At 40.2% G+C, this 12,905-nt stretch overlaps 1 long non-coding RNA gene across 1 annotated transcript in view; it reads right to left on the bottom strand.

Annotated features, from left to right (window-relative positions):
- Positions 1-7,418: 7,418 nt before the first annotated feature.
- LOC147057952 (uncharacterized) overlaps positions 7,419-12,905 on the bottom strand; it is a 143,051-nt gene continuing 137,564 nt past the window's right edge. The window contains exon 4 of the long non-coding RNA XR_015065923.1: positions 7,419-7,633. This is a non-coding gene — a long non-coding RNA (uncharacterized LOC147057952). The remainder of the gene's footprint in view (positions 7,634-12,905) is intronic.

Genomic DNA, 12,905 nt, shown 5'->3' with positions numbered 1-12,905 from the left:
TTCCAAAATCCCTTGACATGCAGAACATGCTGAAGCATTTAGTAAACCAAGACACTGAAACTTGTGGATTAGGAATGGGATGCTATTTAAATTCAAATGTAAGTCAAGGTAGGTGAGCGAATATCTTTGGCAATCTTAATGTGTAAACACGAGCTTATCTAGTTTGGTTATGACTTTGATGATGTAAAGTTTTGTGGTGGACGCACCTGGCCTGAAACATTAACTATGTGTGGAAGTTGTCGGTCGTGCAGAAGAGGAGTAGTCTGCTACTCTATCTGGATGCGACCGCAAAGACCTTGAGTGTATGTGAGCGTGTACACATATTGGAGCAAATGTCTGCCATGATCCAAAATGAATTTGTACATGGCAGCTCTGTCAGACATCCATACACCTCCCTCTACCAGACAGGTAGACGGATGGCACGCGTAAGGGCAGAATGGTTATGGAGGGGGATGGTGGGCGATATCGATTCAATGTCTACTGTACTTGGAGCGAGAGGGGGCCAACGGCAGTCTTTTTTTTTTTCTCTATACAAGGCTAACGCTGGACCAATCTCATCACACGTTCTCTCAGGGGACATAGTCTTTTTTTGCCTCCTTCTACCTTTTCTTTTCCCGACCACTCTCTGCTCCTGCTTTTGTTCTCTCTTTCGTTTTTATTCTGTTAAAGTGAAGGAAAAAAAAACAAGGTCGACAAAGGTTGTCCTCCCAGCAGTCAAAAGAGGAAGGGGGTGGGGGTACAGATAGCTCTTTGGAAGACAGGCCTGAGAGCTGAGATATCCCACAATGCAGCTGATAAGAAAGTGGGCCATATAACCTTTGGTAGCCACGTGACGGGAATACAGACGGTGAACGGTGATGGGAGCGGGATGAAGAGGGAAGATGCTGCTATTGAGGCTGCTGCACTTGAAAGATGAAGTCAAAGTCAGGGAGGGAGGATGAAGAAGGAAGACGGTGATAAGCTGAAGAAGATGTTCGGTGGCAGCGAGAGGTGAAGACACGTGGGGTGAAAGAGAGGAGGCAGAGGAGGTTTATCATATCTCACAGAAAGACCAAAACACCAACTCATGTGCCTTTTTACAAAAACTCAACCTGGACAAAGTCATTCAAACCAATGGCTGAGAAGGTCCTTACTGAAATATCAGACATATCAAGCATCAATACTATATCTTCACAAAGGAGGTTGAGTTTTCACCACAGTTTATTAGTTTCATACTTAACTAGTTATGTAAAAAAAACTTGTTTGAGTCAGGCATGGGACAGTGAAAATCAATGCTGTCATTTTAGTCACTCGATCTCCATCAGACATGTAGACCAGGAGCGCTCACACTTTTTCAGCATGCAAGCTACTTATAAAACAACCAAGTCAAAATAATCTACTCACACACCACAAAAATGCAAAACATAACTATTTTCAAATTTATTAAGGATTCTTTGTATGTACAATGTGTGTTGATGTACCTTGCATAACTGAATAGGCCAATATTGCACAACACACATAATAAATATTGAATTTTTTTGTAATTATAGGATGATAGGCTGACAATTTTTTTTTTTACCGTCACGCTGCGATCGACCAGTACTGCCTCCACGATCGACCAGTAGATCGCGATCGACGTAATGAGCACCCCTGACGTAAACCATATTGTGAGCATTGCATACTGCTTATTGGAAATTTACAATATATAAATCGTTTGCAAACATATACTCCATTTTATTACATGTCATTATCCTGAATTTTCCTTGAAATCCCTCTCTTTAAAACTTTAAATAACTTGAAAGTAAGGTAAATAATATTTACTGTGCATGTGAACATATTTTGTCCTTGTTTTTAAAACGCATCAATGTGAATACAGTACAATACAAGCAACAGGCAGAAAACTTGAACACTGTTGAGGTCTGCGCTCCACTACGTTCTATTCCATCTTATGTTCATGTTTATGCTCATGCATACAGTCTGTATCTATACAACACATCTGCCTCCCTAGTTTGCAATTATGCAAACTGGACTAAATCCACACAATATTTTTGTCTTTTCATGGCTGGGGATCTGTTTGTAGTATCGCTGCATTCAGCAGCTCCATTCCCAGCTGCGTGTTAACACATATCAGTATGATTTGCGCCAACGTGGGAATAATTGACCCAGAACAATTATTACAATGACTGCTCTCGTTTTTCTCCTCCTCAATTTCCCTCATCTGATGCAGAGGCTCCTCTCAGTCTCTAAACAGAGCACTTGCTGTGTCACAGTGGAGCACTGCATGTTGAACAAAGCCCACAAATAAAGTTCTCCTCTCCATCTCTGGAGACTCCATTGCCATTTGTTTTCATTATTTTGACAAGCCTTTTTAAGGAGCGCCCCTCTTGAGCCTCACTTCGCCTGTCTGTTTTGATGCTTCTCCTGTGCCCTCATTCTCCCCATTTACTTGGAGCTCATCCCGAGTGAGGTGCAGTGAGGTGTTTCAGTCACAGTTCTCTGCCCAGAAGACACGGGGAGGGTGGTGGGGGGCTTGGCAAGTCATTTCTCCACCAAGTCAAGTAGACTCCTTCTACAGTAGACTTTTTTTTGTCAGGCATGCTTTCGGGTTCTGGATCAGGCCAATCTTGGGAAAGCCTCATAGTGGGAACTGATATTGCACTAACATTAAGTTGTGGGTGACTTTGAATTCACAACATTGTCTATAATTAAACATGCATGTAATATGCATTGTTTTGGTGTTTCTGGTGGCTTGCATTTGATCCAGTCCTATCTTGGGAGCAAAACAAGTCTTACTGTACCCTACATTGAGATCATATGGGTAGCATGTTTTTGTACCACGAAACAAAATCAAGTCATATTTTGTTTTTATAAATATGCAGTGCAGATCATGCTATTCAATTCATCAATATCAATTAATGTATGATCAGTTTGCTTAAATATTGGGGTTAAAGACATGTGGGAATTGTGGATGCACCTAGCTGATCGCTACTGCCACAATCAAATGTGATTCATGAGCTGAAAAGGAACATCTTCATTAGCGAGATAAAATTCTGTTCGCCCGTTCAATCTTGCACAGCTATTTGGAGCATTGGTCTGAGGAGGAGGAGGACCTCAACAACCATGTAAAAAAATCAATTCAGCTTCTGGATGAAGACGGTAACATCTAGAGGTGTTACTAGCTTTCTAAACAACTGTATATTTTTTAGAATCTATTGTACTATTAAATATTCTATTGATTATTCACCCCAAATTTTAATTCAAATTCCTGTGTGGACCTTTTCGAAATATTGAGAGTGAGAAAGAGAGAGAGAGAGAGAGAGAGAGACAGAGAGACAGAGAGACAGAGAGAAAGGATGGGTAAAGTTTACTAGCAGCCTTGATAACCAGTGGAGCAGAAAAGTGAATTAGCCTCCTCCTTCAGCACTTCCTAATTTAATGTCTCCGATGAGCAGGTTCAGCTCAGAATTGAGGCGAGGTGTGCACGCTCGTTCTATGCCGCAACACATTAGACACTGTCGCTACGATTCATTTCTGTATGGTAATTCAGACACACTCCTCTTTGTCTTTGCACCATGGGACATGTCTTCCTGTTTTTTGTAATTTGGGTACTTTATGAGTGGAATTATCACTGCTGATGTATATTTAGTTCCTTTTAGTCAAATCGCAGTAGATTTGGACTGAAGACTTGATGGAATGAAGCAAATTCTGTATTTCCTTTGCTCATTTGCAAATGTTAAAAGAGGAACCAAAGTTGTCACTTTGTAATATTCTTGAGTAGAATGGGAATATTACAACAGTTAACTTAAACAACTCAAAGACACCTTAAAGCAGGGGTATCAAACTCATTTTTTTCGCAGGCCGCATTGTAGTCATAGCTTCTTTCAGAGGGCCATTATAACTGTCAACCCAAATAAATCTATGAGCACCTCATATACAGTAAAAGCTACAAAACAAACTGACAAATAACTCGTTTTCAAATCAGACGAGTAAAAACTGGTCAAATAATAATAAAAAAAATATATTAAAAGTGAAGACAATTTGCAATTCTAGTAATGACACACACATTTGATGCACAATCTGGCTTTGCGGGCCATTTAAAATGATGTGGCAGGCCGTAATTGGCCCCGGGCCCTTGAGTTTGACACATGTGCCTGAAAGGCTGAAGAATGTGCGCTTTTTTTCCACATGTTTTAATGTGAAGAATATTAGAAAGATTTGTATAGATATATTAAATTTAGACTGTTTTACTACTTTGGATTAGATTTTCTAAATACCACAGAAGCTTTCCCCAACAATGTCATTTTTCCTGAGACAACACACTCACTCTGGCAACATCATCTGTTAAACACGGGTGCACTGGAGTCAGGTTGAAGTGTCCATTTGATCCAGACTTTGTATTTTGGCAGACTGTCAAAAGAACGATAAGAGAGACAGAAAGAAAGTAGCAACCAAACTGGGGCATCCTTCATCATGCAGCAAGATAATAACCCAAAACATGCTGACAAAACCACTAAAGTTTTTGAGGATGAGAAACATAAGGTTTTGAACTGGTCAAGTGAATATCCCCATTGAAATACGATGCAGTGGTTCTCACTGTTGACACAATTGAATGTTGAAAGAGTCCAATGATAACCAGTACATAAAGCAATGCCTTTGTGTGCCTTGTATGTGCAAACTAGTTTGTTGCACGGTCTTCAGAACCTTGTACTGTCATAAACCAAGGACCACCTGTAATTATTCTACTGCCCGCCATTGACCTACCCATAATGGGTCTGCCATCAACTTGGGGTTCCTGACCCATGCCATGTTGAGAATCACTGCTGTGGAGCATGTACCTTATAATCTGATAAAGAAGAGATCAAAAAGAGCAAGCACCGTTCCGATACTTTTGGAGGAAATGCACAATGACTGAAAAAGCTTTGGACTGACCATAAGAGGAGATGGTTGTAAAAGTAGTGGTGAACGTGAAAGAATCATAGAGAGCGATGCCTTCCTTGAAGCTGATGACCAAATGGTGCCCTATGTACAAGGATAGTACGAGTTCCCAAAAGCCATCGCAATTGGCAGTCAAACAGCTGCTTGGTCTGAGCGGGCTGCATATCAATAGCTCTAATTAATTGGATTAATGGAGAGGATTCTGGGATTTAGGGAGAGGCTGGAGGAAGCATTTCAGCGGAAACAGAATTGCTGTCCCTGAGGGCAGGGGGTCGTACGGGAGCTGGGATGGGGCACACAGCTGAATATGGATGAGGAAAAATTGAGTTAAAACAGAGGAGACTGCGGCATTCATTAGACCGCCCTCCCTGTGAAGTAAGCTGTTTAATATGCACGCTATTACTATGCAAATTAGCAATAATGAAACGCAGAGGATTTTTTTAATCAGAGGAAGAACAAGCAGATGTTAGGAGGGCTTGGAAAGTTGTGCTGTGATTGTTTGTGTATTTCTGTACATGTCACTGTCTCTGTGAGCATGTTAGAGCTGGAGGGTCTTGAGTCATTCCGTAAAAAAAAAAAAAAAAAAAAAGCAATCAGTTCACTAAACGAGCCCTCACTACAAACTTGGCTGGCTGGTGTGCAAACTCCACAGGAACTGGGGGGCCTCACTCAAACTGATTTATCTTCTCTGCAGGAGTTGCATTAAGAAATCAAAATTAAGAACAGGTTATTTATTGAAAGATTTGTGTCGGTACCTCTGGGAGAGATAAAGCTTGATCGACTCATACCCGACCAATCTCGGCACTGCCTACGGTGATATAGTAAATCCCGCCAGCGGTCCTTCCCTACTGCAAAGTCAATATTAGGATACACCAGCTGTGCAGAATGGAACAGTGTCTGTGTCTGCATATGGCGCTACGAAACGAGATCTGATAATACAAAGTGTTTGTGTCTTCACATCCAGACCGTTAGGCCACATATAGTCGAAAACGCTCTGCCTCATCGAGGTGTATCCCTATAGGCCTTTTAAAGTACTGTAAGGGTGTATCATGCCTCTTGAACCGTGTCGGACTTAGCACTCCCTCCCGATCCTGTCCTCCCTCTGAGCCTGCACTCACATTGTTCTTTAAGCATTCAGGCTTCAGCCCATTTTGGTGTCCCTTCTTTTCATTGTAAAAAAACAAAAAAAACAATTTAAAAATAATAAAAAATATTTTTGGATGGGGTTGAATTCTGAGGCCTTCTCAAGCTCAATCTCGTAGAAAGGCAAGTAGTATTTTCATGTTCTTGAAATTGTGAAAATGAACCGCGAAACAGCAAAAGCAATGTAATACACGTGGTTGGCACTGACCTTTGATATTTTAAAGAAACACTATGAGTATGCGTGCTAATGAACATTCACAAAGCTCATTTATGTGAACCGTAACGGTGCCTGCCGCGTTAAACACATGTAGCGCTATGGAAAAAGTTAGAGACCACCACAATTTTAATTTTGTTGTTTGAATTGTACTCTCAGTTAGCTTAACATACTTTTTTTGTAATTTGGGACAAAAACCATACAAAACAAATCCAGCGCAGAATTAGAAACCAAAGTCTGTGAGGTAGAGCAGCTTCTCATATGTTCTCGTAAACTGCTTAGTCTGTCCCTGAATGATGAATTGATTGATTAGGAGATGCATATCTGCAATCTGTGCAACGTATAAACATCCAACAGTATTTTCCCTGATATGAATTAGACACCAAGCTTTTAACTCATTGTAATCAATAATAGGAGACATATGTGCATACATTATAGATGCGTTCAAATCGACGTGTGACTATAATGTGATGGACTATAATGTGTAATATGTGATGGACAAACTCTACGTTGAGGTAAAGACCAAAACCCAAGGGGGAAAGAGTGTGTAAACAAATTGTCATCCCTTCACCTGAATAGATTGTTGCCATTAGGTGGAAAATGTCAAGTGAGTCCTTCTTAGTGGGCTGTTTTATACAAGTGAGCCTCCATCCTCCTGGACTCCCCATGGCACAGTGATAACAACAATGTAATGACACACAATATATCAGGTGTACAGAAATCCCACTATCCCGAAGCCATGCCGGAATTTGATCTCAGCCCTGATAGTGACAGTGGTAATGATGATAATGTGGCTGAGTGATGATGATGGTGGAGTCCCCTGTCAGTGTGTTTCAGTCCTAATTAGGAAGGGAAGCTTTAAGGAGGCAGCATACATGTAGCACAGACACCAAGATGGGTATCACCGATTAGTACGAAGAAGAATTAGAAGTTATTCCTCGCAAATCAAATAGAAAGGAAGCAGTGTAAAGAAGTAGAAGGGAGAGGCAGACATTTAAGGTGAGGGTCAGGATCTTGGAATGGGCTAAAAAGTAATCGGTGCAAGGTTTGGATGGATGGATTTGGATGGGTGGGTAGAAGGATTGGCGGATGGATGGATGGATGGATGGATGGATGGTTGGGTGGATGGTTGGGTGGATGGGTGAGCGAATGGAGGGAGGGATGGATTTAAATATATACCGTAACCTTGTCAAATCCACAGAGTGGATCAGTGTTATCTTTTTGCTTCAAGCTAAAAAAAAAAAAAATGGTGGTGTTGCTATGTTCAGGGTTGCATTTTGCAATAGTCCCGTGTTACTGTGGAGTCACACTGTGGAGGTCAAGGAGGAAACACCCTTCCAAGCTCCATTGCTTCACTGAGATCTGTCAGAAAGAGGAGGGGAGAGGGGGAGAGAGAGAGAGAGAGAGAGAGAGAGAGAGCGAGAGAGAGCGAAAGCGAGAGAGCGAGAGAGAGGTTTTGATTGTTAAAATCTAATTTATATTAACCTTATCTTCATGCTGTTCATATGTAACGTGGCCTTTCCAACATTTTGTAAATTATTCTTGTAGTCATTGAGATACTGTTTAAAATTTTACTTTTCAAAAGAGGTGTACTCATTTATGCGATACTAAGTGTGGAAGTTTATACTGTACTGCTACTACCACTACAACTCAGATTCTTCAGGAGCTATTTATAACAACAGTATGTGGTACCTTTAATGTGGAATCTAGTCAAATTTAATCACTGCCTTGCCTTCCTTTTCCTTGCTTTAATGTCACTTTAAATTAGACCTAAATGCATATGGTGTTGTACGAGTTGTGTGATGTGTAGGTTACTGTTTGTAATTTGCAATGCTCACTGATTTTCTGTCACCGGCAGATGTAAGTGATGGGAGGCTAACTTTAGAACCATGGATTGAATGGTAATATTTGCCACATGTTTAATATAGTACACAGTTGTAACAGAGAAGACAACAATAAAACAGTCTGCCATCAAATCTCACAATAGTGAGCGGCCATTGCCGAAGCGCCACCAAGAGGAAGAACATTTGTATGTTTTTGGGTGTATTGTCATGTATTTCAAATGTGTTTGGATGTGTGTCTGTGCCTTGATTCCTTTTGTATGCATCTGGCCTTGGCATGAAAGGCCGGGAGGTTTTGGTCAGAGACGCACTAGCTGATGTCAACGGGCCAGTGGGCATACAGCTCAGTCGCATCACATTGTGATCACTTTCCAGTTTTTTTTTTTTTCCACTGATGTGCTGATGCTCACTCTGCCTTACAACACCCTTCTTTTCGTAACATAGGGTGTTGGTATTATTTCGACAAAACAAATGAATCGTCTAAAGACAGAGTTGTAATAAGTTAAAAAAAATTTCTGTCAGTATCATGACAGCACAGAATCATCCAATTTAATATTTTTATGTGTTTAGAGCAGCCAACAAATGCTGGTATCCGTACCTCAGTACATAATTTAAGGAGGAACAATTTGATTGTGATTGATTTGATACACTCGCATCATTTAATTGAAAACGTACTGTCCAATTCAAATTGTTTTTTGTTGCACGACTAATAAATATTTGCTATATTTTCAAATTGGTGTCATAACCCAGAAGCATGATACGAAGTGACTAAATAAAAAAATTATATGTCACAGTATAAAAATGTGTTAAACAATTAGGCACTCAGTTTTTGATTTGCATCACAGATTTGCCTCACTTAAGTTCCACAAGTTGAAAGTTGTCTAGTCAATTGTGATGGAATTTCAAAAAAGAATCCTCATGCTTGGTTTGCTTACTGGTGGGACTGCCAGGTATGGATGATGTGAATCCTCTGTGTTTACAAAATAATCATAGGCCACTTTGATGGTTCAAATTCTTGCTCAAGCCTGGATTTTTTTCCAGTATCTGATCTGATCATTTAGAAATACAGACCGTAGATCTTTGTGATCTTATCGGAGTAATAATTCACAATTTTCCTGCTGTATCAACATGGTTTTGAACAGTTTCCATTTCCCCTTGTGCTTATGTTTTCATTCTAAGTACAGTATATTTAGTATATTCCTCTAACATAATGTATGTCCTGTTTATCACAGGACATACATTATGTTGGAGGAAACGAAAAGACTCCCAGTGGTCCAGGTCTCCAAATAAAATATGCAACTGAGTGACACAGCAGCAGCTCTTTTAGTACAGCATATGAAAGTGAATCATGTCCACAGCGACACTTCTCTCATTTAGCGCAGTCGAGGGCTAATCGGCAGTTTGTTCATCGAACGTGTCGTGACTTACCCCCCTCCCCAACAGTCTGCTCTCTTCTCATTCCACTAAAGATGTAAGTTTAGGGTATACGTGTGTTTGCTTTAACGTGGCTTGACTCAACATCAGCTGGTAGTTTAGTGAAGTAGATGCCAATAAAAGCATGTCCCGGCATTGGGGGAAATGATTAAAATATTTTAGGGCAAAATCAGAGTGTGTTGTGGTTAATGGCTAAACAGAAGCCAAAGGATCAGGTATGATCAACATTCACTACAGGCTAATAATAAAAACAAACTGGATAAGTGCTCTCGAGGACTGGATTTGCCTGGGAAAGTTTTAGTTGCACCATGCAAGTGCTTCTAAGTATGTTCAAAGTGGCAAATAGCAGCTTTCTAACCAAACTTCTGCAGTTGACTGGAGTTTAAGTTCAATTGACTTGATTTTGTTGCCACCCTATTCTTTTTTTTTTTTTTTTTAGTTGCCAACTGGATGACAGGGATGAGTGTGAGAGGCGGGGCTATTTAAGGCCATGGTGCTGCTTTTTGGCATTGAGCTCCACATCTGTGCCGGAGGTCCTCACTTTGATTCTAAATCGCCTTGACACCAAAACAAACAGGCTCCTCTTACTGCACCAAACAGGCTTGAAATATTATGGGCACGGCTAATTTGTGGTCACCCAATCTAGCCTTCCTCCCAGTGACCACAGACTCGGTTAATATAAAATGTCGGCGAGGGCAAATTGGGTCTTTGTGCATGTGTGTTGGGGTTGGTTGTGAAAAAAAATCTCTGGAAGAAACTACCCATCACAGTTGTCAGAAGGTCACAACAGCAAACCACAATGATTAGCTGTGCTCATCACGTACAATTAAAATTAGCACTCTGTGAGGTGGCATCTGTTGCTAATTGCAGTTGAACAGATATCAAGCAGGCCATGAGGAGGGAAAAACAAGTCTAACTGAAAATGAATAGACTTGGCTTGCGTGAAATCGGACCTGTGAACCACCTGCACATTACTTAGGATGATGCTCACTATCAGTTTATGTATCATAACCAAGTAAATTACTACAGTAATAATTGATCGTTATTTTAATGCGCACATTTTGTCAAAATGCAATAAGTAAATGGTAGTAAACATAAATAGAATCAGATATATAAATTCGTGTGTGACAATGGAGAGTGAATGAGTCAATAATCAGAATATTGATTATTATTTTTAATAATTGTTTGATCATTTAAAGACCTTGTTAAATTTAAATTGAGTAAATTGTCATAATTTCAAGCTCTCAACAGTAAATGTTCCAAGATTCTTCATGAAAGGAATTTGTTCTTTTTGATCAAAAATCTGCTTTTACTTTTAAATGAGCACCTTTTTTGAGTCTCCATTTCCTGACATGTTATGGACCAAACCAGGAACTGAATATTAATTAACAAAGAGTAATTTGACATAATGTTTTACAAAGTAATTGACCGATTAACAGATTATTAAAATTAAAATCGTTCGCTAACCATTGCCTTTCCAGTGACATTGTTTTGGGTAATTGCAGCTGCATGTTTAACTTGTGCGCATACAGGAGCATGAGAAAAATTTGAGACAAATCACGCAAGACGCATAAACGGAAGGGTCCATTTTCCAAAATGAAAATAGTCAACGTATGTGCTGCATGTAATCGATTGTAAGATGATTGATGATTTCCGCCGTAGCTGGGTGATTGGGGACCCCTGCTACTCATTGCGACAAATTTTTCTTTTTTTACATGATGATGATGACTGACCAAGGAAGAAACTATTCACCTCTTGGCTAATTTGGAGCTTCACAAATTCTGTCTTGTTTAAGTGGCTTATTTCCTCTTTCAAAAGCTCAGCAGGGCATTGCGTTCTTGTAATACGACCGGGCAAAGCCAGACACCAATGTAAAGACTCGATTTTCTTTTCCCTCATGACAATGGCTTGCAGATGACGTTGTGTGCCTCAAAAATGTGCAGCTTAGCAAGCAACCAAACATGCATAAATCACATTAATTAGCTTTGCAACTGTGGTCCTTGTGATGCCTCAGTGGCTTCAGCAAGATAAGGAATCTGTGCCGTACTATAAACATAAACACTAAACCTAGATTGCACAACAAAGACCAATTAGTGCTTGGGGTTTGCCAATTTAGGATCATATTTAGATTAATTATTCTCTTGGTGATCTGAGACCTACCAGTTGATTTAATCCTACCTTAATCAAAGACTCAATTACCTGAAAAAATGCAGCTCATCACATTTACCTTTGGTTTTGTCTCACTTGCTTCATTTGTGAGAAAGACAACTGGTGCAGGTTATACTTACTTATACTAAGAGTGTTGAGTATTTTCATTTTAATGGGTGGTAATTTTAAATGTATATAACATGCAGTTGTTGCTCTGCCTTTACCAATAGTATACATAATACTGTGGAATCTCAAAACTCAAAAACCCTAGACCAAAGTCCAAGACCAAAGAGACCCAAGGAGTTAGATCAAAACATTCGATGGACATTATCGTGAAGTAACCTGGCACAGAAAGCCTTGTGTGGTGCCCCTGTACATCTTGTTGGACGTGTGTGTTTACGTATGGCTGTATTTATACTACACAGAGTACTGCATGTGCTCTGGTTAAGGTAGTTTACAGCCTGGCGTTAAAAATGTTGCTTCTGAAATGCTCAGTGAAGTTGATCGGGGCCAGGGAGTGTTTGTATTTGGACATGTGACCATGCGCCACAAAAATGTTTTTATTACCCTGGGCGCTTACTTGGTTTCCATTCTCTGGACTTCTGCTGTGAGCGAGTTGCCACAAAACACTCTCCACTGAGTAGAGTAGAAGTGGAGACAGCAACTTCCACCAGGAATGCGCTGGCACGATCTAGCCATTGGCCTAACAGTATGCTGTAACGGGCTGAGGGAAACTCACTACGTGAGACAGATCCGCCCCTAAATGGAGACAATTTCTGTACCATGGCAAGAATCATACTGTAAAAAATATTGTTAGCTCTCCAACCTTTCAGTATTTTGATGAGAGCACGTCGCAGAAATGCTACGAAGACACATGGTAACTGTTTTGACTATGTATGTCATCATGAGTCCTTAAAAAGATGGATGTTGACACATTACTGGTTTGGGTGTCTTGACTTTTCCCCTCATGCATTTTCTAGACTACTTTATCCTCATTAGGGTTGTGGTGAATAGGAGCCTATCCCAGCTGACTCTGGGTGAGAGGTGAGCTACTCTGTGGATTGGTCACCAGCCAGATGCGGGCTTGACTTTTCCCATAAGAAAACTAACACTGATGGAAATGTTCATAAGGATACTGTACTTATAATAATTTTATCGACAAATGATACTATTTCATGGTTTGGGGAGCATGATTTTTTTTTTCTTCTCTC

This window comes from Syngnathus leptorhynchus, chromosome 4 (genome assembly GCF_054491065.1).
Source record: "Syngnathus leptorhynchus isolate UIUO chromosome 4, UIUO_Slep, whole genome shotgun sequence".
Taxonomy (NCBI): Eukaryota; Metazoa; Chordata; class Actinopteri; order Syngnathiformes; family Syngnathidae; genus Syngnathus; species Syngnathus leptorhynchus.
The sequence above is the reverse complement of the archived record's forward strand: the minus strand, read 5'-3'. Positions and strand labels throughout refer to the sequence as shown.